At 38.3% G+C, this 27,890-nt stretch overlaps 1 long non-coding RNA gene across 1 annotated transcript in view; it reads right to left on the minus strand.

The window, feature by feature from the left end:
• Window positions 1-12,008: 12,008 nt before the first annotated feature.
• LOC309610647 overlaps window positions 12,009-27,890 on the minus strand; it is a 35,904-nt gene continuing 20,022 nt past the window's right edge. The window contains exons 2-3 of the long non-coding RNA XR_014234099.1: window positions 24,925-25,083; window positions 12,009-22,284 (exon numbers count right to left, since the gene is read on the minus strand). This is a non-coding gene — a long non-coding RNA (uncharacterized lncRNA). The remainder of the gene's footprint in view (window positions 22,285-24,924; window positions 25,084-27,890) is intronic.

Consider the following 27,890-nt stretch of genomic DNA (forward strand, 5'->3'; position numbering starts at 1 on the left):
GGAGGCAGAGACATTTGCAATTAAAGAACGAGAACCAATGGGTACCAACTTCCCCAGTGGTCCAGTGGTTAAGACTTCACGCTTCCACTGCAGGACATACAGGTTCGATCCCTGGTCAGGGAAATAAGATCCCACAAGCCAGGTGGCCAAAAAAAAAAAAAAAAGGAAATAAATATAGCAGATAAAGATGTAGGATGAGAGGGCAGACAGCAGAAGCAAGAAGAGCTACAATCCTGCAGCCTGTGGAACGAAAACCACATTCACAGAAAGATAGACAAAATGAAAAAGCAGAGGACTATGTCCCAGATGAAGGAACAAGATAAAACCCCAGAAAAACAACTAAATGAAGTGGAGACAGGCAACCTTCCAGAAAAAGAATTCAGAATAATGATAGTGAAGATGATACAGGACCTCCGAAAAAGAATGGAGGCAAAGATTGAGAAGATGCAAGAAATGTTTAACAAACAGCTAGAAGAATTAAAGAACAAAACACCGTGAAGAATTAAAAAACAAACAGAGATGAACAATACAATAATTGAAATGAAAAATATACTAGAAGGAATCAATAGCAGAATAACTGAGACAAAAGAACGGATAAGTGACCTGAAAGACAAAATGGTGGAATTCACTGCAATGGAACACAATACAGAGAAAAGAATGAAAAGAAATGAAGACGGCCTAAGAGACCTCTGGGACAATATTAAATGCACCAACATTGGCATTATAGGGATCCCAGAAGGAGAAGAGAGAGAAAAAGGACCTGAGAAAACATCTGAAGAAATTATAGTCAAAAACTTCCCTAACATGGGAAAGGAAATAGCCACCCAAGTTCAGGAAGCACAGAGAGTCCCAGGCAGGAGAAACCCAAGGAGAAACATGCTGAGATATGTAGTAATCAAACTGAAAAAAATTAACGACACAGAAAAATTATTAAAAGCAACAAGGGAAAAATGACAAATAACATACAAGGGAACTCCCATAAGGTTAATTGCTGATTTCTCAGCAGAAACTCCACAAGCCAGAAGAGAGTGGCACAATATATTTAAAGTGATGAAAGGGAAGAACCTACAACCAAGATTACTCTACCCAGCAAGGATCTCATTCAGTTTCGATGGAGAAATCAAAAGCTTTACAAACAAGCAAAAGCTAAAAGAATTCAGCACCACCAAACCAGCTCTACAACAAATGCTAAAGGAACTTCTCTAAGTGGGAAACACAAGAGAAAAAAAGGACATACAAAAACAAACCTAGAACAATTAAGAAAATGGTCATAGGAACATACATATCGATAATTTCCTTAAATGTGAATGGAAATGCTCCAACCAAAAGACACAGGCTCGCTGAATGGGTACAAAAACAAGAACCATCTATTTGCTGTCTACAGGAGACCCACTTCAGATCTAGGGACACATACAGACTGAAAGTAAGGGGATGGAAAAAGATTTTCCATGCAAATGGAAATCAAAAGACAGTTGGAGTAGCAATACTCATATCAGACAAAATAGACTTTAAAATAAAGAATGTTACAAGAACAAGGAAGGACACTACATAATGATCAAGGGATCAATCCAAGAAGAAGACATAACAATTATAAATATATATGCACCCAACACAGGAGCACCTCAAGACATAAGGCAAATGCTAACAGCTATAAAAGAGGAAATCGACAGTAACACAATAATAGTGGGGGGACCTTAACACCTCACCTACACCAAAGGACAGATCATCCAGACAGAAAATTAGCAAGGAAACACAAGCTTTAAATGACACAATAGACCAGATAGATTTAATTGATATTTATAGGACATTCCACCTGAAAACAGCAGATTACACTTTCTTCTCAAGTGCACACAGAACATTCTCCAGGATAGATCACATACTGGGTCACAAATCAAGCCTCCGTAAATTTAAGAAAATTGAAATCATATCAAGCATCTTTTCCGACCACAATGCTATGAGATTAGAAATCAATTACAGGGAAAAAAACCCATAAAAAACACAAACACATGGAGGCTGAACAATACATTACTAAATAACCAAGAGATCACTGAAGAAATCAAAAAGGAAATCAAAAAATACCTAGAGACAAAAGACAATGAAAACATGACGATCCAAAACCTATGGGATGAAGCAAAAGCAGTTCTAAGAGGGAATTTTATAGCAATACAATCATGCCTCAAGAAACAAGAAAAATCTCAAATAAACAGTTTAACCTTACACCTAAAGGACCTAGAGAAAGAAGAACAAACAAAACCCAAAGTTAGTAGATGGAAAGAAATCATAAAGATCAGAGCAGAAATAAATGAAATAGAAACAAAGAAAACAATAGCAAAGATCAATAAAACTAAAAGCTGGTTCTTTGAGAAGATCAACAAAATTGATAAACCATTAGCCAGACTCATCAAGAAAAAGAGGGAGAGGAATCAAATCAATAAAATTAGAAATGAAAAAGGAGAAGTTACAACGGACAACACAGAAATACAAAGCGTCATAAGAGACTACTACAAGTGACTCTATGCCAATGAAATGGACAAGCTGGAAGAAATGGACAATTCTTGGAATTCAGGTATAACCTTCCAAGACTGAACCAGGAAGAAATAGAAAATATGAACAGACCAATCACAAGTAATGAAATTGAAACTATGATTAAAATTCTTCCAAAAAACAAAAGTCCAGGATGAGATTGCTTCACAGGTGAATTCTATCAAACATTTACAGAAGAACTAACACCCATCCTTCTCAAACTCTTCCAAAAAATTGCAGAGGAAGGAACACTCCCAAACTCATTCTATGAGGCCACCATCACCCTGATACCAAAATGAGACAAAGATACTACAAAGAAAGAAAATTACCGACCAATATCATTGATGAATATAGATGTAGAAATCCTCAACAAGATACTAGCAAACGGAATCCAACAACACATTAAAAGGATCATACACCATGATCAAGTGGGATTTATCCTAGGGATGCAAGGATTCTTCAGTATATGCAAATCAATCAATGTGATACACCATATTAACAAAGTGAAGGATAAAAACCATATGATCATCTCAATAGATGTAGAAAAAGCTTTTGACAAAATTCAACATTCGCCCATTTATGATAAAAAAAACTCTCCAGAAAGTGGGCATAGAGGGAACCTACCTCAACACAATAAAGGCCATATATGACAAACCCACAGCCAACATCATTCTCAATGGTGAAAAACTGAAAGCATTTCCTCTAAGATCAGGAACAAGACAAGGATGTCTACTCTCACCACTATTATTCAACATAGTTTTGGAAGTCCTACCCATGGCAATCAGAGAAGAAAAAGAAATAAAAGGAATACAAATTGGTAAAGAGGAAGTTAAACTGTCACTGTTTGCAGATGACATGATACTATACATAGATAATCCTAAAGCCATCACCAGAAAACTACTAGAGCTAATCAATGAATTCGGTAAAGCTGCTGGGTACAAAATTAATGCACAGAAATCTCTTGCATTCCTATACACTAACAACGAAAGATCAGAAAGAGAAATTAAGGAAACAATCACATTCACCACTGCAACAAATAGAATAAACTACCTAGGAATAAACCTACCAAAGAGGTAAAAGATCTGTACTCAGAAAACCATAAGACGCTGATGAAAGAAATCAAAGATGACACAAACAGATGGAGAGATATACCATGTTCTTGGATTGGAAGAATCAATATTCTGAAAATAACTATACTACCCAAAGCAATCTACAGATTCAATGCAATCCCTATCAAATTACCAATGGCATTTTTTACAGAACTAGAACAAAAAATCTTAAAATTTGCATGGAGACACAAAAGACCTTGAATAGCCAAAGCAATCTTGAGGGAAAAAAACAGAGCAGGAGGAATCAGACTCCCTGACTTCAGACTATACTACAAAGCTACAGTAATCAAGACAATATGGTACTGGCACAAAAACAGAAATATAGATCCATGGAAAAGGATAGAAAGCCCAGAGATAAACCCACATATCTATGGTCAATGAATCTATGACAAAGGAGGCAAGGATATACAATGGAGAAAAGACAGCCTCTTCAATAAGTGGTGCGGGGAAAACTGGACAGCTACACTTAAAAGAATGAAATTAGAACACTCCCTAACACAATACACAAAAATAAACTAAAAATGGATTAAATACCTAAAATTAAGACTGGATACTATAAAACTCTTAGAGGAAACCATAGGAAGAACACACTTTGACATAAATCACAGCAAGATCTTTTTTGACCCAGCTCCCAGAGAAATGGAAATAAGAACACAAATAAACAAATGGGACCTAATGAAACTTAAAAGCTTTTGCACAGCAAAGGAAACTATAAATAAGATGAAAAGACAACCCTCAGAATGAGAGAAAATATTTGCAAATGAATCAACGGACAAAGGATTAATCTCCAAAATATATAAACAGCTCATGAAGCTCAATATTAAAAAAACAACCCAATCCAAAAATGGGCAGAAGACCTAAATAGACATTTCTCCAAAAAAGACATAAAGATGGCCAAGAGGCACATGAAAAGCTGCTCAACATCACTAATTATTAGAGAAATGCAAATCAAAACTACAGTGAGGTATCACCTCACACCAGTCAGAATGGGCATCATCAGAAAATCAACAAACAACAAATGTTGAAGAGGGTGTGGAGAAAAGGGAACCCTCTTGCACTGTTGGTGGGAATGTAAATTGATACAGCCACTAGGGAGAACAGTATGGCGGTTCCTTAAAAAACTAAAAATAGAATTAACATATGACCGAGCAATCCCACTACTGGGCATATACCCAGAGAAAAGCATAATTCAAAAAGACACATGCACCCCAATGTTCACTGCAGCACTATTTACAATAGCAAGGTCATGGAAGCAACCTAAATGCACAATGACAGACAAATGGATAAAGAAGATGTGGTACATATATACAATGGAATATTACTCAGCCATAGAAAGGAACAAAATTGGGTCATTTGTAGAGACGTGGATGGACCTAGAGACTGTCATACAGAGTGAAGTAAGTCAGAAACAGAAAAACAAATATCATATATTAACGCATATATGTGGAATGTAGAAAAATGGTACAGATGAACCAGTTGGCAAGACAGAAATAGAGACACAGATGTAGACAACAAACATATGGACACCAAGGGGGGAAAGTGGGGGGGCGGGGTGGTGGTGGTGGGATGAAATGGGAGATTGGGATTGACATGTATACACTAATATGCATAAAACAGATAACTAATAAGAACCTGCTGTATAAAAAAAATTAAATTTAATATTAGAAAAAAGAACACATACCCCACAAATTCAGAGTTATGAGAGCTATTTATAGTAATCAACATCGAATTTCAATATGAATTGAAATATGAACAATGAACAAATAATATGGTCTGTAAGGACTGAGTAATATAAAAGAGTAAAACCAAATTAAATACACAAAATGATTCTTTAGTTTTTTCAGGGTTGTATCCCCAACACTGTAGATTACGAGTTGGTAAACTTTTTCTCTAAGGGGCCAGATAAGTAAATAATTTACGCTTTGTGTGCCATATAGTCTGTGGTAACTACTCAACTCCACTTTGGTAGTGAAAAAGAAGCCACAAATATTGTATTGGCCAAAAAGTTCGTTCAGGTTTTTCCATAACATCCTACAGTCGTAAATCCAAGCCTCCTTCTTTACCCACAGCTCACAAAGGGCAGGTACATAAAAGGTATCCTTTGCCACATAGACAGTGATCATCTGTTAGGAGATCTCTGAATCTTACTTCCTACTGAGATGATTTCTTGATTACAAGTGCGAGGGAATGGTTTCTAACATCCTCCTATCAAAAAGTTTATAAAAGAATGCATCGATTAGTAAGTGTTTATACTTACTATTTATAATTATGGGGGAGGATAAAGCAAGTACGGTATCTTATCAGGGGAGAGAATCCTATGTGTCTGGAATACAGGATGAACAAAAAAAAAAAAGATGTAGAATGAGTTCCCAAATAAAAGACAGAGAGAGAGAAGAACCAGTGGGTACCATCTGAATTCAGCCCTCCAACTCTTCTTTTTCATTGTCTTTCTCAAAGGAGGTAGTAGGTGGTACCTCTGAAGGCCTTCGAGACTATGTAGAGAAGAAGGCACAAGATTCTCTCTGATCTATCACATGTATTTCCCTCAGTTGATCTGAATTCACTTTCCAATTGACCCCAGAGTTGAGCTGGAAACCATAAGGAACTGCTACCTGAAGGAGAGAACAAAGTTACACACACACACACAAAAAAAGTACTAGATCCACAGACCTCATAGGCCAGAGGAATATGGAGTCAAATTACACCCCATGAGTTATTTACAGTATTCCTCTTTGCTAAATCTAAGCAAACATTCCACTTGCATCAAATCTACTCCAGGAGTTTTAACTGTTTATTGTAAAATCAAGTGCACAATAGATCTTTCATGAAACATTTAGCTATATCTTTAGCACTAACAAATATCACACATATATTATGAATGCTTCCTTATTATAAAGCTAAACATTCAGTGCATGAAACCTTAAGCTCTGTATTCCAAATCATTATGAACAAGATGTTTCCTCTCAGGCAATTTATTCTGGTGATGTGGAATCTTTGAGTAAATAGTGACGCTAGTATTTTTAATAGCTGTTTCCCACCATATATTGCAAAGGAAACATTAACAAGGGCTGAATTCATAACTCAGCATTGTACACGTCCCAGATTTCACAACATTTATGGTGAACTATGAATTGTTTTACATGCCAAAGTTCTGCCACTTGGCTAACTTCACTTGGCTACATGTTCTCCACCTTATCATTCTGAACTGAAATGATATCCTGTCTATGAAACGTCCTTGAGAACGACAGGATATTCTAATAGAACCACTTCAGAAGATGGGATGGCACACGTCTGTAATCATTTTACCAAGTTTTTTTTTTTTTCTTTGATAAAATGGGTTTCTGAGAGAACAGTGACAAGGAGGCTCTAGTAAATACTCATTTTACCCCTTCTTCCCTTTGTAGTCCCTTTGGTCTGCTTGGCTTCCAATCTAGCAATAACCCATTCCTGTTTCATGCTTTTCTCCAAATATTTATTAATATTCTGAAGGAGTATTTGTTCTTCTGGTTAAAAGAGTGACTATCTTTTTCTGAATGTCTGATCTCAACAGAGTCCTCCAACAAAGGAGATCATTCAATTTTAACATTTTTCTTTCAATGGTGGAAATAAATTGTACTTTATAGATCTCTATACGTTATGAAGTCTTGAACTGGAAACATAAAATATTTTTTAATTAATGCCTGTAGCGAATTTTTGCCCTCACAAAATGTCTGTTACTTTCCTCTTTGTGGAGTGTCACTTACAGTCATAGCATGTCATATTTGGAAGGCACAGTAGAGACTACCAGGGTCCAATGAGTCTTAGCCAGGGAAAGCTTTTTAAAACACATGTGCTAAGTCTCTTGCCCATGGACTCAGCTTAGCAGTGCGTATGTACATGGGAGGGGGCAGGAGGAGGGTGGAAATCAGGAATCTATCTTTTCAGCTCCAGAAAATATTTTTAAAAATCTAGTCCTGAGGAATGCCTTTCTCAGCAAGTCACAAAACTCAGAAATATAAGAGAAACATATCATTTGGCTCCATAAAAATTAACAATTAATACAAAAACATCATAATCACAGCCAAAAGACAAAAATGATAAACTGGGGAAAAGGCTTGCAAAAGTCATTTCACATAATAGATAAAGAGCTCTTATGAATCAATAAGAAAGTGAATTTCCACCCGAACTTACTCATAAGAGATGTTGATTGAAACAATAAAATAACATTGTTACATATCTAATTAGCAAAGACTGAGAAGTTTGGTAGTTCTTGCTTACACAGTCTCTTTCAGTGGGATATATGTTGGTGCTACCACTTTGGAGGGTAATTCCAACATTTACAATGGAGAGTATTTTTTATGTAAAAGGCACTACCAGACTAAAGCCTCCCTACTCATATCTAACAAAATGAGCAATAAGAACTCTCAAAACAAAGTTTTTAAAAAAAGTATCAGCAGCTAACAGCCAAGGAAAAGAAGTGACAACTTCATACCATATCTTCAAAATGTTGTGGCCCATGAAGTAAACAAAAGATGTTGACACTGCCCTTCATCACTCATCACCATTCTTTTAAGGCCCAGAAATCAAACTGGGGAAAAATGTCAGAAGAGGAAATGTTTAAAAATCTCGTGAATATTCCCTAGTTTGGAGAGAAGCATAATGAGGGCGTGGGTAAGCAGGCTGGGGAAATGGTGGGAACAAAAATCCATGATAACAGAGGCTCTTCCATCCCCCCTGCGGAATTCCAGTAATGGAAAGACGGGCACCATCTCTCGTAAGCAGAGTGAACTGGGGGGTTTGAATTTAAAAAAAGACTTTTAAAACTCCATGTGGAAAAAAAAATACAATGAAAGGAAGAAGAAAACCTAATAACAACATGAATTCATTTCAATAAGGGGGGGGAAAGATAATAAAAACATACAAAAGGAAAAGTAAAGGGAGTGTACAGAGTTGGAGGAATAAATTGAGAACCAAAAAGTAGCATTACAGATTTAATAGAAACGTTAGAAACAGCAAGAGAAAAATCTACATGTCTGAAAATCAAATTGTTGGCAGGAAAAACTGCAGACAAACTTCACAAAAAACAGAGATTAGAGAGAAGACAGTAGATATGAAGGACCAAAAAAATGAGACAACATAAAATAATTATGTCAAATTAGAAAATTTTTACAAATGAAAGAGAAAACTACTGTAAAATACAACATAAGAAAAATTTCCCTGGAATGAAGGAAGAAGTAAATGTGCAGATCCTAAATGTATATCATATTCCAAGAAAATTTGACAGAAGAAAAATCACATCAAGACATATTCAGATTAAAGTTTTAAGGTTTAGTGTGAAAGAAAAAATCTTCAGGCATCCACATAGCAAAAGCAAGTCATTTTCAGGGTGAAAAGTAAAGGGGAAATCAGACAATTTCCACTGCAACTCTCTATTCTGTAAGACAGTAATGTCTAGAAGATTCTGAGGGAAAATGGGACCTAAGAATAGTATACTTGGCCAATTTGTCCTGTGTCTATAAAAACAACTGTCATGTTCTCAAGCATTCAGACACCTAGAAAAAATAGTAATTTGACTCTTTCTTGAAAAAATAATAATGTCAATTAAATCCAGGTAATCAAGAAATAAATCAAAATAGAAAACTCAAAAATAGAAAAGCCATGGTTTTTTAAAAATATGAGTCCTGAACCCATGAAATATAAAAATATGACAAAAACTGAGGTAATGATTATTATAGACTAGACTGTAAAGTTTATAGACCTTAACAATTTTTTTTAATTAACAAATTCTGGTGGTGGGTGCCTCTAAGGAGGCAAAGTGGAATACTGTGTTAAGAGTAGATTCCATCCGCAATATTTTTAGAATCTTCCTTTTTAATTTTAGGGAGAACTTTTAGACACTAATATCTTGTGGTAATGAAACATTTACCTAATATTTAGAGATTCCTTCAGTTTTACCTCAGTTTATTTTTATTCTGTTAGACCCAAATAAAAATTAAATGTAATATACTTTTTAAATTATCATATACATCACGGTCCCTTTTAATGAAATATTATCTATCTAGCTTTCTACATAAACACTAACAAATGTCTGTTAATTCATCTAATGTAAAAAACAATAATTTCTAAATGGTTGTGAATTAGAATAACTTCTTTCTTTTTTTATTCTTGTTTATTGCTTGAATTTTTATAAATTTGTATAATTCTTTTTCAAAAGAGGTTATTATGTTTTAAAAAATCAGTTGTGCATTATCCTAAAATTATTTTTTAAAATAATTTGGACTGATCATTTTATTTCTAGGAGTCCATTCTACATATCTTTTTGCCTTTATATACTGGCAATATCATATATACAAGTATGGTCATTGTGACAAACTTAAATGTCCATCATTAGAAAACTGATTAAATAAATTATAGCATACCCATACAAAGACATAGTATGCAACCACTAAAAGTAATGGGATAGATCTAAATACGGTGATATGGAAAAATCTCCAAGATGTATGTATGCCATTTTATAAAATTCAACTGAACAGTGAGTACAGTACATTCCCATTTGAGTTAAAAAGAAAAAACTGTTGCATATCACACACATATGCCTACACACCTGGTTGTATAGGCATCGAATATATGTGTCAACACGCTCACCATCTGTTAATAGCAGTTGCATCAAAGACGGGATAGGAAACCGGAATGGAAGAATTATTTTTTTATTGTGTTTCCTTTTGTATTTTTCTTTTCATTATGTTCATTTATTACTTTTTCCTTTGGGGAAAAACATAGTTTAAAAAAGAAAACTTCTTTTGGTGATTTTATTGTTCAATTCCTTTATTTTATGGAGGAGAAGGCCAAGATTAGAAACCAACGGTTAAGTGACTTGACTTAGTTCACGTAACTAATTTGAAATTATAATTTATATTTTCTGGAGCTGATTCCAGTGCTTCCTATATAGTGCCTCACTTTTGTGATTGTCACTAAGACAACAGCAACCCTAAGTATCATCATAATACACAATTGACAGTCTCTCATTTGGATGCTTAGAGTTTTAATAATTCCAAAAGGGGTAACTTACAACCCAATTAAGCAAAACTCCTGGGGAAACCTGTGGCTTGTTAGATGAAACTAAACTGCTGGGAGTGGAAATGAACATGATCATGGTCTCCACTACTGTCACCCAGAAGCTAACATGCTCGTGGGTGATGGTAAATGCACAGATGGTTTCTACCTAGTTTAATCTCAGTAGGCTTTTAAGATCAATTTATCACTGTCTTTAAAAAAAAAAAATTGAGAGCCCACATAGAGAGAAATGTTTTCACAATGTGGTTTCAGAATGCTTCCCTTTGAAGTCTACCTTTACATGTCAGCAAATCTGGAGACATCACAAAATTCTAGCACAGAGCATGTTCAAGTGTCATGTTCTGAGAAGCATTTTAACACATGAACTCCACACACACTATAGATAAACCAATTTTTTTAAGTTATTAACTTCCTAGATTCTTGTGAGTTTCTTGCAGAATCTTTGCTTGAAAATAAACAATGCAGTATCATTTAAAAAAAAATAAAAAGAGAATGGTTTCATTTGAATTCTGGCTCTGCCATTTCTTAATTAAACAATCTTGGGCATGTTGGTTTCCAGCCATCAGTTTTTCATCTTTAGAATGAGAATAATAATTCCAGCTTCCCAGGATTGTGGAGAGAATCAAATGACATAATACGTGTCAAGTGCCAAAAACAGGCTGTGTCAAAAGGAGATACAAAATGAATGTTAATTTCCTTCCTCCTTCCCTAGATAAAAACAAGTTTAAAGGAATGTAGACATGTATGCTTAAAGAAAAATTATGTATATTGAATCAAATTGGAAAGAAATCATCCTGAAATGGAAATGAACTCAAATTATTAATGTGGTCATTCAGCGAATTGAAATTAAATACACTTCATCGCAATGAAGTCAGCGCTATCAACAGAAAGAAGGGGAAAACGCATGACTGCGTTGCTCATGTATTTCTTGTTCTTATATTTGCTTCTTTGCTTGTAATTATCAAATACTAATGAGGAAAAGTGATTTGGAGTTGTATAATTAAAATGAAGAAAAGGTAATTTTAGGCAAAGTATGCAGAAAGTGTTCTGATAATGAGGTTGAGAGAAACAAGCATTTTCTAGAGAAAATTGGATCCTCATAATTTGAGACAAGAAAATTAAAGTATCTCTATCAGATGTAGTCTACACATATTAGAACTAATATTCTGCTATTATTTTCTAACATGAAACAGGTAATAGTCAATAAGATATCAGCATTTTTACATCAATTTTTGTATAGAATGCACACATATTGAGCACTAGCTAAAATCATATATAGATATATAGATATATATCACTTTGTTAATATGGGATGGCCCATGCTTACTCAGTAAACCAAAGTGTGAAAGTGTGTATGTCTCAGGAAACAGAGCTCTTATAATTATATTATATTACCTCTAATTGTATATACAAAGCACTGTACTAACGGGCTGATAAAAGCCTTATTTGTGTAGAGCTGACAATCCAGCGAGAAACACACATATCTCAAAATATAAACATGGACATAAATAAAAGTAGGGAGAAGAGAGGCACTAACTAGGAGTTGAAAATAGAATTATTTGTATTTAATATATCAAATCAGTGATATGATACACATATGTGATAGCAAATGGTAATAGTGAGATGATACAGACTAAGATACAGAAGGTTTGTTTTAAATCTTATCCCAGTTGATGGTCAACATTAAACTCCTATTCTGGAGTCGAGGCAGCCGATCTGAAGGAAAGAGTTCTTTTAAATGTCAAGATGTTAACCTAGGCAATAATTTCTTCAGCAATACTTTATTAGGCACCAGGTCAAGGAAGTTCACTTTCATCATTTGCTATAGGAGATAAAATAGGGGGAAAAAAATAACAGTACACAATACTTGATGTCCATAACACTTGCTCATAAAGAACTATGATAAAGGTGGACAAAGTCAAAAGTGCCATGAGAAGTATGAACAAATTACTCACAGAATTCAGAGAAGGACGGGGTATGCTTTATAAAATGAGATCCAGCAGGGCATCACAAAAGGCATTCAATTTTGTCTTAATCACAAAAATAGGAAGAGTGTTACTATACAGGGAAGAGAAAACACAGTAGAAAAAGTTACATAAAGAGGAAAATGAAGGGAAGTAATGGCAGATGAAAGCAAAAGAGAAGAGCATAAAGTTGCTTTAATATCAACATAAAAAAGTCTTTAATTACGTTGCTACCACGTGGAGCCGCTGAAGATTTTAAAATGACTATTAGAAGAGTTTTAAGAAGACCATTCTGTCAAAGAGAGTGATGGCTGGATTGGGGGATGGAGTCCAGAGGTGGGAAGACTAGGTAAAAGACTTTTGTGGTTATTTAGGAGGCAGGTAACTGTGGACTGAGGTAAGGCCATGGCAATGGGAAAGAGGTGACTGGTGAGAGAGGCTGCAGTGATAGGACTTGGGAGGGAACAGAAACAACGTGGATGTGGAAGTAAGGGGAAAAAAATCAAAGGTGACACAAGGACTTTCAAACTCCAGCCATAAGAAAGTAACAGGGTCCAGATTTATCATCCTACAATAAACAACCAGAAAACTGAACAAAATATGAAAGAACTGTCTTCAGACATCACATAATTGGCAGCACAGGACTGTAATCTCTGAAAAAAAAAAAAAGAGAGAGAGAAAATAAGGTGAGTCCCTCAGTTGCACTGTCCTTCTGTCTGGAAGTAATTTGCAAACCTCAAGCCCAGGGAGGGAAAACTCAAGAAGAGCTTCATAGCATTGCTGAGTTGAAGAGATAGAGATTACAGTTCAGAGTCACAGATTAGCTAAAATTTTCAAGGTAGGATATCAGAGAGAAGAAATCTACATAGAGAAAGAGCTCCAGAAATTTGAATAGGTGTCTTCTTGAGTCTTTGGCTGAATAAAAATATATATAAATATATATATATAAATATATATATAAATATATATATAAATATATATATAAATATATATATATATATATATATATATATATATATATATATATATATATATATATATCTCATATATTACCAGCGAGTTGTAAGATAAAAAATTCCCAGAGCTTACATAGGGTCAGGACTAATTTTTTTTCCCATTGGTTAAAGTGGAAATATGTCACTGAATACACTTCAGTAGAGACTCAAGAAAGATCAGGCCTTAGAACGGAGCCTAAATTAGTCCTAGGGTACAGGCTAAGCTAGGCTTGCTCTAAAAAAAATCCTGAAGCCTTGAAATGATTCAACTGATCTACAAGAAGCTTAGCTACCTGCCAGAACAAGTCTAACTTTCTTTAAAGGAATACAACAAAATCAGCACCCAGAAGTATAAGTTCACAATATCCCTCATCAAATCAAATATTACTATATGTGAAGAAACAGGAAAATGTGGCCCATATCAGAAGAAAAACTAGCTAAGAGAAACAGACCCAGAAATGACAGAGATGATGGAATTAGCTGAAAGGGACATTAAAACAGCTATTATAAATATGTGTAATATGCTCAAGGATTTAAAGAAAAAACATGTACATAACAAGGGGAAAAAAGAATGATACGGGGGCTTCCCTGGTGGCGCAGGGGTTAGGAATCCGCCTGCCAATGCAGGGGACACGGGTTCGTGCCCTGGTCCGGGAAGATCCCACATGCCGCGGAGCGGCTAGGCCCGTGAGCCACAATTACTGAGCCTGCGCGTCTGGAGCCTGTGCTCCGCAACGGGAGAGGCCGTGACGGTGAAAGGCCCACGCACCGCGATGAAGAGTGGTCCCCGCTCGCTGCAACTGGAGAAAGCCCTTGCACAGAAAGGAAGACCCAACACAGCTAAAAATAAATAAATAAATTAATTAAAAAAAAAAAAAGAATGATACAAAAAAAATATATAACTTCTAGAGATTAAAAAGTACAAAATCTGAAATGAAAAAAAATCACTGAATGGGATTGACAGAAGATTAGACATTGTAAAACAACAACAGAAAAATCAATGAGCTTGAGGATATAAACTATTCTACAGGAAGTATGGAGGAAGAAAAAAATAAGGGAACTGTATTGACCTGAGAGAAAATATCAATCTAACATAAGGCAAGTAGAATGAGATGTCAGAAAATATATATATTTAAAGAAAAAGTGGCAAAAATATTTTCAAATTTGGTGAAAACTATAAACCCACAGCTCCAAGAAGTTCAAAAATTCCAAGTAGGGTGGGCGAAGGGAGTGGGGGGCAAGACAGATCACAATCAAATTACTGAAAAACAGCAAAAAGAAAAACATCTTAAAGGCAATGACAGAAAAAATTCACATTATGAAAAAAGGAACAAAAGATAAAACTGTTAGCAGATTTCTTATCAGAAAATGTATAAATCAGAAACCAGTTTAATGCACTGAAAGAAAAAAACTGTCAGCTTAGAATGCTATACACAGCAAAATGTATTTTAGATATAATACTGAAATAAAAACTTTAAGAAAAACAACTGAGGGAATATTTTACCAACAGACTTTCACTACAAAAATTAAAGGAAGTTCTTCAGGCAGAAGGTAAATGATCCCAGAAGGAAACTGACTTTACTAAAAGGAATGAAGTACAGTGAAAATGATAGTTTTGTGGGGAAATACAAAGAACTATTTTTTCCTGTTTTTTAAAAATTTATTTTAAAAGATAACTGCTTAAAGAAGAAACCACAAAAACTCACTATGGGGTTTATAACACATGAAGAAATATTAAGTATGATAACAATAGCACAAAGGATAAGGGGTAGGGGACAGAAGTATACTGCTGTAAGACTGTTGCATTATATGTGAAACGGTATAAGATGATTTAGACGTAGACTGTGATAAGTGAAAGATGTGTATTGTAAACGCTAGAGTAACCACTAAGTATAGCTAATAAGCCAGAAGTGGAAATAAAATGGAACATTAAAAAATAAGCCCCCTCCCAAAGAGATAAATAAAGAAAAAATGATTTGGAAAAAACAGATAAAACAAACAGAAGCAAATAGCAAGATGGTAGATTTTAACTTGACCATATCAATAATCACATAAAAAACAAATGATCTAAACTCTCCAATGAAAAGGCATATGTTGCTAAAATGAAAGAAAAATCAAGACAACTTTATATTGTCTATAAGAAACTCAAAGTATAAAATCACAGAGAATTAAAAGTAACAAGATGGAAAAATACACCATGCAAATACTAATCATAGGAAAGCCAGAATAGCTTATATCAGGCAAAGTAGACTTCAGAACAGTCACAGCATCATAGATAAAAAGGGATAATAAATAATAATAAAGTGGACAATTCATCAAAAAGATGTAATCCTAATGTGTATGCGTCTGTGATGGTTAATTTTATGTGTCAACTTGACGGGCCATGTGTGTGCGTATAAGGGTGCTTCTGGATGAGGTTAGCATTTGGACTGGTGATCTCAGTAAAGTAGATTGCCTTCACCCATGTGGTTGGACATCATCTAATCTGTGAGGGCCTGGATAAAACAAAAGGGGGAGGAAGGAGGGATTCTCTCCTTTTTCACTGCTTGAGCTGTGATATTTCATCTCATCTTCTGTCCTCAGACTGGGATTTATGCTGTAAGCGCCTCAGTTCTCAGGCCTTTGGACTTGGACTGAATTATACCACTGGCTTTCTGGGGTCTTCAGCTTGCAGACAGCAGATCATGAGACTTCTCAGCCTCCTTAACTGCATGAGCCAATTTCTTGTAGTAAATGTCCTGCTGGCATCTCCTCTTGGTTTTGCTTCTCTGGAGAATCCTGACTAATACAGCTCCTAACTACATAACTTGAAAATACATGAACGAAAAACTGAAAGAACTGAAATAAGAAATAAATCTACAATTATAGTAGGAGGCTTCAACACATCTCTTTCTGTCATTGATAGAACAACTTGACAGGAAGTCAATAAAGACATAAGATTTGGGCAAGACCATTATCCAGTGGGATTTAATTGACACTTATAGAACACTCACCCAACAGCAGCAGAATACACATTCTTTTCAAGTGCACATGGAGTATTCACAAGGATAAATCATATTCTAGGCCACAAAGAAGTCTCAATAGAAAAAAAGGATTGAAACCATAGAGTATGATCTCTAACATAATGTAATTAAATTAGAAATCAATAACTGAAAGATATCTGAATATATCTTTGAAAATTTGACAAATAACATACTTCTAAATAACCCATAGCTTGGGAATTCCCTGGCAATCCGGTGGTTAACACTCCACACTCCCACTGCCGGGGGCACAGGTTTGATCCCTGGTCAGGGAAGTTCCACATGGCATGCGGCGTGGCCAAAACAAATAAAATAAAATAACCCACAGTTCAAAAAACTTCAACAAGGACACTGAAAATTATTTTTAACTGGAAGAAAATGAAAATACAACATATTCAAATTTATGGGAGGTAACTAAAGCAGTGCTTGGGGAAAATTTATAGATTTAAATGCTTATATTAAAATAAAAGTCTCAAATCAATGATCTAAGCTTCCACCTGAAGAAGCTAAAATTAAACATGAAGTAAGTAGAAATAATAAAGCTAAGAGTAGAAATCAATAAAATAAAAATTTGAAAATAATAGAAAAAACCAATGAAACTAAAAGTTTATAATATGAAAAGATAAGTAGAAATGATAGATTACTAATCAAATTTATCAGGGAAAAAAGACAAGACACAAATTACTGATATCAGGAATGAAAAGGGGAGCATTACTACAGATATTATGAACAATAAAAGGATAATAAAGGAATATATTAACTACCTTATGCCAATAAATTTGGCAACCTAGATGAAATAGACGAATTCTTAAAAGACGGAAGTTACTAGAGCTCCCTCAAGAAAAAATAAAATACCTTAAAATTTCTATATCAATTAATAAATTGAATTCACAATTTAAAATCTCCCCCCACAAAACAAAAAACAAAAAATGCCATCCCAGATGGTATATGGTGAATTCTTTAAAACATTTAATAAAAAAATAATACCAATCCCATACAAACTCTTCCAGGAAACAAAGAAGTAAGAAATTCTTCCCAGCTCATTTTATGAGACCAGCATCACCCTGATAATGAACCAAGATTTAGACATTACAAGAAAGAAAACTAAAGGAAAAAAAAAAAAATTCCCTCATGAACATAAACACAAACATTCTTAACAAAATAGTAGCAAAAATAATCATCATTACACAAAAAGGATAATACTTCACAGCCAAGTGTAGTTTATCTTAAGAATGCAAGGTTAGCTTAACATTTACTAGTCATTCAATATTATTATTAACAGGATAAAAGTGAAAATATAATTATCTCCGTAGATGCAGTTAAGTGTTTCACAAAATTCATGATAAAAGCTTTCAAAAACTATGACTAGAAAAGAAGTTCCTTGATCTGATAAAGGACATCCACAAAAAACCTACAGCTAATACCACAATATCATTAACAATGTAAGATTAAGGCCTGTTGCCACTTCCAACAAGTTGGGTCTTGTTAGAAGACCCAACGGTCTTCTACGGGAGGCATGGGCAGAAGACCGGACAACAGGAAGAGAGTAAGGTCGGGGCATTTATTCTCCTGGTTTCATTCCTTCTAGAACACAGGTCTGCTCCATCTTCTACACAAGACCACAGCTACTACAGGGCAGCTCTTTCCTGAGATAAAGTCACTTTCTCCAATTGGTAACTGTTCCCTCACTTTCCACCCTCAGGACTTGGCTCCTCCTTCCCTTTTCGCCCCCAATTAGGTTTCACATAATCCTGCCCACACTTTTGTAAACCGTGTTAATAAACTCAGCTCAGTTTCCCTGGCTGAAGTGTACCATCCAATTCCCATCAGGCCCCTGAATGATACATGTCCTCATTTGATATTCACCACCACACATCTACAAAACAATGAACAAACTCTTCTATAACAGAAAGTTTATATCACTTTCGCCTTGATCTTATATTTCCATTCCATTTTTCTTGTGGAATTTTACCTTAATGAAGTATATTCTATGCTTGAAAGTCTTTTACTGATCATTGACTCATACTTCTCTGCAACAAGAATGTGTATACACATTGAAAAGTTTAAATTGTGTTTGTTTTGGGACTTCCCTGGTGGTCCAGTGGGTAAGACTCTGCACTCCCAATTCAGGGGGCCCGGGTTTGATCCCTGGTCAGGGAACTAGATCCCGTATGCCGCTACTATCCCTGTGTGCCCCAACAAAGACCCTGTGCAGCCTAAATAAATAAATTGTTTTTGTTTCATGAAATAAAAATAAATGATAGATTATTACTAACTTGTTTTCTGGATTGAATGCATTATCATTACAGTTATTAATCCACAATTGCTCAAAAAACATAAATATATCATACATTTTGATTTTAAAATTACTGCATGTAACAAATAAAATTCTTATTGGAAATGCATCTTTTAATGAGAATAGGAATTTTCTCCCAATTAGTTTATATTTCCATGGATGAATACAATTTATGGCTAGAATGATACAGGGTTCAGAGTAAATCAACAGGAAGAAAAAAAAAGGATTGGGCCACAGGAAGTTCAGAGCTTACAAAAGGTTCATTAATTCCTGTTGTTAATTTTCTTAAGAGTGGCACTTACAAGACCTTCCTGTAATAAGCACATGGCAAAAATAAACAAATGAGCAGAAAAGAGGTTACTAGAGAGCAAGACATTTGTGCTTATGTTAAAAATAAAATAGAGGATTACAGTACATAATCATCTGGCAAAAGTTAATGAAAATGTTTTTTTTCCTGCAACTCTGAATAAATGGTCAAGAAATATAAACACTAACTAAAAGACAACACTAACTTAATATCGGGTCCATTTCCAGAAAACATAATATTGCTATTTTGGAAGTAAACATGGAATTTTCACCGTCTCTTTGAAAATGTGGAAAACAGGCAGCTGGGACACAGAGTGAGGTCTTGGTTTTAGTGGGCTTCCAAGATCCCAGCAGCCCCTTTCTTTGGAGTCCTGGGGGTCGGGGGGTCTTTATACCCTGGAGCTGCGTCCTCTAGTGAGATACCTGATGAGTAAGAGGTAAGGTTTTCTTTTGCAAATGGAAAAAGGAGGGCTTGAGAAAGGGAAGCTATCCAAGGAGAACTAGACACATTCTTAGAACAGTCAGCTTTAAGGAGTGGAGAGCTGATGATCTGGAATGCCCCCCTCCACTCTGTGTGCCCCAGGCCCCCTGAAACTTCGCCGGCTCCCAGGAAGAGATCTCAAAGTGTGACACAATTAAGTACAGTATTGTTGGCGAAAGGAGAGAAAGGTCACCACTTGAACAAATCATTCAGATTGACACGGTTCTACGTTGCCTCAGACACGATTTCTTTGTCCAAGCTGCTAATACCAAACAGCCAAAGAAGCAGGAGACACAGTTCAGAATGTGAAACTGGATCTTTTGTATATTCTAAGGTCGAGTCTACACAATAGCGAAGTGTCGGATGTTTTGTCTCTGCATTGCCAGACATCTGGATTGAATGAAGATTCAACTAAATGGACTTGATGTTCGTCTTGTTCCCTGTCCTAAGGCTGGCTTTGACTCCTTCTGGCTGTGAAGCACCCTTTGATATCAGTAGCAGATCTGAGCATGAAATCAACTGTCTGCCCGGAAGAAAAGAAAGGAAGCCTTGGTCACTCTTTCCATGAATATCCTTCCTTTCCTTTCTTTGTCCTAAGCCCTCTCGGGGACTTTGAGGCACAGGTCATGTCGCCCCAAATTAATCTATCAGAAAAGGGCAAATAAGGCGGCCCTGATGTCTGCCACCCCAACATTGGTCTCCAGCTTCCATTCTGGTGCCTCCTCTTTCTTGCTCACTCTCTCTCCTCAAGGCAGACGAGCCCTGCTCCTGGTAATGTCTCTGCCCCTCTGGTCTCTCCCCGAGTTAAAGGAAAGCAGGCCCTGCCTATCTCTGAGTCACACAAGCAACAAAGTGACATAACGAGCTGCATTTCGTTGAGGGCTCTCCAGGTCCCCCAAATCTTTCTCAAATGTGATTGTTTATAAAATGTTTGATAAAAATAAATGATGCTTTCAATTTAAACAAAATTTCACACTGTTACTGGTTTTAATAACAGTTTTGACAGATGAGATTTTCGTCATCTGTTTTTTCTTTGTGAAGGCTTCTTCAATAAACTAAAAATGCTTTAAACTAACAGATGTGACTATAAAGAAAGGCTTGAGTGTGAGACATCAGGAACTAAGGCTTGTCAAATGCTGCAACAGAGAAATTTATTCCTCGTGCAAGCATCTCCTGGGTATCAGGAAAGTCACCAACCTAATGATTGCTGGCTAACGTGTGAAGCTTGTTTTAGCAGCAAGATGCCATTTATCCCGAACTGGGAAAGTATCTTTGCCGGCTCCTCCCCTTTCGCTCCCCGGATCTAGCGATTTCCGCTACTCCAGCTTTCAGAAACCTATTGAAAAGTCAACCCAGATTTGTCTGAGCTGATGTTGATGTTTGACAAACTGATGATCTGCAATTCTTTTCTCCATCAGCTCAAAAATTTGAATTTTCAATAACACTCTGTTTACAATAAGTAAGTTATTTTTGCGTACTTTAAAATATATATATATATATGTATATATATATCTGTTTTTTTTTTTAACAGACTTGAAGGCTGGAAATGAAGACTGCAGTACTCTGATTTCAGAAAAGCTCTTCCTTTTTTGTGGTGTCTTTATATATTTTAAACGGTTATTCTTGCATAGAGAAATACAACCTTCTGAGGCAAATTGACAAATCAGTTTAACAACAAAATCATCCAAAAAGCTTAAATTAAGGGGTGATATTATGTAAAGAATATTTTTTTAAACCTTGTCATATTTCAAATGAAATATCGTCTCACACCAAAAAGTCTATGTCAACATTTATTAACATGATCTGGGGATTAAAATACGAGATACGGAAATATTGATTTCCCTTTCCAACTCCCTTTCTAACATTATATATATTCTATCAAGTCATTTAATCCACCGTTTTACACTTTCCCTTGAAGTAGGCACAGAGCTTTTGGCTTCTTTACTGAATCGGTCAATGTCACGTCTTACCCACTGGACGTCCTCTAGTCCTCAGGGTGAAATCTGCGAATGGTCGCAGAGTGGGTCCAGGCTGTCCAGGACCGGGACCAGCCCCGGCAGAAGCAAGAATTCGTTCCTCCTTGCTGCAGGGCATCCAAAGGTAGTTTTCCTGACAAAAGTGGGATTCACAAGCGTCACGGCAGTGCAGGGGCTGTGGTAGAGTGAAGTGGGTGGGAGGCTGTCTTGAGCCGACATTTTTTTTTAAATAAATTTATTTATTTTATTTATTTATTTTTGGCTGCATTGGGTTTTCGTTGCTGTGCCCGGGCTTTCTCTAGTTGCGGCGAGCGGGGGCTACTCTTCGTTGTGCTGTGCGGGCTTCTCATTGCGGTGGCTTCTCTTGTTGCGGAGCACGGGCTCTAGGCGCGCAGGCTTCAGTAGTTGTGGCATGTGGGTTCAGTAGTTGTGGCTCATGGGCTCTAGAGCACAGGCTCAGTAGTTGTGGCTCACAGGCTTAGTTGCTCCACGGCATGTGGGATCTTCCCAGACCAGGGCTCGAACCCGTGTCCCTTGCATTGGCAGGCGGATTCTTAACCACTGCACTACCGGGGAAGTCCCAAGAAAAAAAAATTTTTTTAATCCCAACATACCAGAGGCTCACCATTTCTCACCTCATCCCTTTTACCAGGCTCCAAAAGAACTTGGATTTGCCTTGCAAACTTCCCAATCCCAGTTACTCTCAGCTCTGTTTAAACAGTCATCCTTTCCTCTTTAAGCATCTTTAGTCTCTCCTCTCTCTCTTTGGCTTCTTCTGATTTCTACTTCTAAACATTTTTACTTTTACTTATTCATCAATCAACCATTCGCTCATTTATTCATTCAACGAACATGAATTAAGCTCTGTGCCAAAAATTATTCTGGGTATCAAGTATGCAAAGGTTAAAAAGAGATGATCTTTGGCCTCAAGGATATGCCAGTAGAGCGGGGAAGGCAAATTCATAAACACATACATTGCAGGAGAGTGTACTCTATACTTTCCTCATCTTGTGTAAGATGTCAATCCACTTCCAACTAATGGCACCCTGGAAAGGAGGAGGAGGTCCCTTTTCTTGTTATCACCACTGTGGGCCCCACCACCTAGGGTTATTATCAATTAGAGGAGGCCCGGAAAGAGTTTTGGGGAATACACAAACACAGCTCTGCCGCAACATATTGAATGCTGCCCAAAGATGCCCTCACCAGTTGGCAGTGAGGACCACTGGGTGCTGTGTGGACTTCCATGAACCTCATTGGAGTGGGGGACAGAGAGGGCCTTCCCTGGTGGAGACCTGTGGTTTCTTCATCTCCCACTCTCCATTTCTCTGGTGCCTTCTCCCCCTGCCCCACCTTGCCCTTGGGAATCTATAATCTACTTTCTGAACTCAATTAGTCTCTGAAGGCAGAAAATCTTTCTCACCAAGTATGCGTCCAAATCTTCCTGATTTACACTAAGACAGGAGGATTTTCAAATATGCTCAGCCTTTGTTTTGGGTGATTCTCCATTCCATCTAGCTGTGTAATTCTGTGGGCGGGTGGGGCTGGGGGCGAGGAGAGGAAGGGGTGCAGAGAGCAGGGAGATGAGGACAGGGGCTGGGCATGTATCCTCAGAAGACACGCAGAGAAATGCGCTTACCTCGGGGACAGAAAAACATCTTTAATTTGTTAAAGGTATTAATATATTAAAATATAATCCCTCTACCTTTTTAACATAAACTGCTGAGCAACATATTACATTAAATAAGGGAGACGGAGGAATTGGGGCTGGGGGACATAGAGGCCGGACCCTTGATCCAGTCTGCCAGGAGACAGAGCTTTGATCCTGCCAAAAGTTCTACTTCGATTTCCTTCCATCCTTTCACTTCTGTGTTGACTTTCTCCTTACCCATTCTTTTCTTAATCCCTGCAACCCCGCTTCCAGGTTCACTGCAGAACTGGGCTCTTGAAGATCACCATTCCTTTCTAGCTGGCAAATCCAAAGGATGTTTCACAGTCCTCACTTTCCTTTGTGTCTCTGAAGCTCTAGTTACCATGTCACATGGGCATTAGTACCACCTGCCACATTTGCTTACTCACTAACCGAGAAGATTCTGAACAGCATTTACCTTTGGTGGTTTGGTCATGAAAACAATAGGTACTTAGAATGATTTAAATGTGCTTTTTCAAGCTATGCTCTCTTCTCCTAGTTATGATCTGCCATTCTGGTGGGGGCAGAGGGATGGAGAAGTTGCTTCCCCTACCTGATGATCGATCACTGGTCTGCAGAAAAAAATTCCTGGAGCCTGAACACCTGTATTCTAATCCTAGCTCTATTATCTGTTAGTCCATGAAGCCTGGGCAAATCACTCAGTGGCTTCATTTTTAAGAGAGAGGGGTTCATAGAGGTGAAAAGATGGATCCCATGTGGGCAGCGCTCAACAGAGCTGATGCACCCATGCACTGCACCAGGGCACCTGGGCTAGGAGGAGCCGACATAACCATTTCCAGGATAAGGCCACACCAGCCAAGGATGTACCAACATACAGTACGCCCGAGTGCCTTAGAAGCTGCTGTAATGACTCTTTACTCAGTACCACTATGCACCCAGGGAAAGGCTGGGAAAGAGAATAAAGGGAGAAGTTGGAAATGAAGAGGCAGGCTTGGTGGGGCCGCAGCCTCTACGTAGACTTCAGTCAATTGTTCCACCTACTGTTGACGAGCAGCCTAGGAGAGCAGCCTGACAGCCATGGCATGGAAGTTCTTATGGAAAATATCCAGGGTCTAGAAACCTCCACTTACAGGACAGAGGCTTTGGCTTTCGATTCTTGGGTAAACTTGCTTCCACCACTGCAGAAATAAAAGTACGCCCCAATTTTCCCAACACTTTTCTCCTTAATTGAACAGACCCACTCCTCTTGTTCACACCAAGAAGAAAACAGAACTCCTTTTGAGCTGAACACAGCTGGCTCACTTTAAGCTTTCATCAGGACCCATTTTTTTCTGTTAACCCATCAGTGAACACAGGATGACATAATTTCACAGAAATCTAAAGCACTTATATATTATTATTGACCAACGATAGTCATCTCTTTTGCCTTCCATTGCATGTAAAGTGATTATTTTTTCGTGACTACCTCTTCTTTTCCTTTTGCCTCCTGAGCTATAACAATGAATATTCCACAAGCCTAACTCAGTGCTCAGAGCTTTTCTGTCTGTACTCACCAGTACAGTTCCCTCGTGCCCAGGACTAGTGTTCTGACTTGCACACCGGTGGCATCCATGGCGCTGGTCCTTATCACCCAATGATACCAAGTCTTTGTAGCCCAGGACCTTCAGGACCCCCTGACTTCACTTGAGTCGAGGCTCTCATTTAACCCAATTCTGTAGGAGGAGAACAGAAAGTGAGAGGAGCATCAGTAAACGGTCTACTCTGGACCAGAGTCTGTGCTGATGTTTATAAATGCTAATTCTTACCACAGTGCATCTGGATAGACAACATCATCCCTAGTTTTCAAGTGACAGAACTGAGGCACAGAACAATGACCTCACCAAAGGTCCCCCAGCTAATAATGTACAAACAACAACTGGTGTGGCCAAGTTACTCACTGTGATGTGTCTGACTCCCTTGCCCATAATTTTTTCCACCATGCTACTTCCCTTGAAAGTTGAGCTTAAGATCATTTCTTGGAGGGGGAGAGAAGATGGCGGAAGAGTAAGACGCGGAGATCACCTTCCTTCCCACAGATACAGTAGAAATACATCTACACGTGGAACTGCTCCTACAGAACACCCACTGAACGCTGGCAGAAAACGTCCGACCTCTAAACAGGCAAGAAACTCCCCCCGTACTTGGGTAGGGCAAAAGAAAAAAGAAATAACAGAGACAAAAGAATAGGGACGGCACCTGCACCAGTGGGAGGGAGCTATGAAGGAGGAAAGATTTCCACGCACTAGGAAGCCCCTTCACGGGCAGAGACTGCGGGTAGCAGAGGGGGGGAGCTTCGGAGCCACGGAGGAGAGCGCAGCCACAGGGGTGTGGAGGGCAAAGCGGAGAGGTTCCCGCACGGAGGCTCGGCAACGAGCAGCACTCACCAGCCCGAGAGGCTTGTCTGCTCCCCCGCCGGGGCGGGCGGGGCTGGGAACTGAGCCTTGGGCTTCCGGGATCGCAGGGAGAGGACTGGGGTTGGCGGCGTGAACACAGCCTGAAGGGGTTAGTGCACCACAGCTAGCCGGGAGGGAGTCCGGGAAAAAGTCTGCAGCTGCCGAAGAGGCAAGAGACTTTTTCTTGCCTCTTTGTTTCACGGCGCGCAGGGAGAGGGGATTAGAGCGCTGCCTAAACAAGCTCCACAGACGGGCGCGAGCCGCGGCTGTCAGCGTGGACCCCAGAGACGGGCGTGAGACGCTGGGGCTGCTGCTGCCGCCTCCAAGAAGCCTGTGTGTGAGCACAGGTCACTCTCCACACCGCCCCTCCCGGGAGCCGGTGCAGCCCGCCACCGCCAGGCTCCCGTGATCCGGGGACAAGTTCCCCGGGAGAACGCACGGCGCACCTCAGGCCGCTGCAACGTCACGCCGGCCTCTGCCGCCGCAGGCTCGCCCCGCCTCCTCCGTACCGCTCCCTCCCCGCGGCCTGAGTGAGCCAGAGCCCCCGAAGCAGCTGCTCCTTTAACCCCGTCCTGTCTGGGCGGGGAACAGGCGCCCTCAGGCGACCTACACGCAGAGGCGGGGCCAAATCCAAAGCTGATCCCCAGGAGCTGTGCGAACAGAGACGAGGAGGGGAAATCTCTCCCAGCAGCTTCAGAAGCAGCGGATTAAAACTCCACAAACAACTTGATGTGCCTGCATCTGTTGAATACCTGAATAGACAACGAATCATCCCAAATTCAGGAAGTGGACTTTCGGAGCAGGATATATTAATTTTTCCCCTTTTCCTTTTTTTTGTGAGTGTATATGTATATGCTTCTGGGTGAGATTTTGTCTGTATAGCTCTGCTTTATAATAGCTTTATTTTACTTCACTATATTATAGCCTCTTTCTTTCTTTCTTTCTATTTTTTCTCCCTTTTACTCTGAGCCGTGTGGACGAAAGGCTCTTGGTGCTCCAGCCAGGCATCAGGGCCGTGCCTCTGAGGTGGGAGAGCCAACTTCAGGACACTGGTCCACAAGAGACCTCCCAGCTCCACGTAATACCAAACGGCAAAAATCTCTCAGAGATCTCCATCTCAATATCAAGACCCAGCTTCACTCAACGACCAGCAAGCTACAGTGCTGGACACCCTATGCCAAACAACTAGCAAGACAGGAACACAGCCCCATCCATTAGCAGAGAGGCTGCCTAAAATCATAATAAGGCCACAGACACCCCAAAATACACCACCAGACGTGGACGTGCCCACCAGAAAGACAAGATCCAGCCTCATCCACCAGAACTCAGGCACTAGTTCCCTCCACCAGGAAGCCTACACAACCCACTGAACCAACCTTAGCCACTGGGGACAGATACCAAAAACAACGAGAACTACGAACCTGCAACCTGTGATAAGGAGACCCCAAACACAGTAAGATAAGCAAAATGAGATGACAGAAAAACACACAGCAGATGAAGGAGCAGGGTCAAAACACACCAGACTTAACAAATGAAGAGGAAATAGGTAGTCTACCTGAAAAAGAATTCAGAATAATGATAGTAAGGATGATCCAAAATCTTGGAAATAGAATAGACAAAATGCAAGAAACATTTAACAAGGACGTAGAAGAACTAAAGAGGAACCAAGCAATGATGAAAAACACAATAAATGAAATTAAAAATACTCTAGATGGGATCAATAGCAGAATAACTGAGGCAGAAGAAAGGATAAGTGACCTGGAAGATAAAATGGTGGAAATAACTACTGCAGAGCAGGATAAAGAAAAAAGAATGAAAAGAACTGAGGACATTCTCAGAGACCTCTGGGACAACATTAAACGCACCAACATTCGAATTATAGGGGTCCCAGAAGAAGAAGAGAAAAAGAAAGGGACTGAGAAAATATTTGAAGAGATTATAGTTGAAAACTTCCCTAATATGGGAAAGGAAATAGTTAATCAAGTCCTGGAAGCACAGAGAGTCCCATACAGGATAAACCCAAGGAGAAACACGCCAAGACACATATTAATCAAACTGTCAAAAATTAAATATAAGGAAAACATATT

This window comes from Balaenoptera borealis (genome assembly GCF_965194805.1).
Source record: "Balaenoptera borealis genome assembly, chromosome: 14".
Taxonomy (NCBI): domain Eukaryota; kingdom Metazoa; phylum Chordata; class Mammalia; order Artiodactyla; family Balaenopteridae; genus Balaenoptera; species Balaenoptera borealis.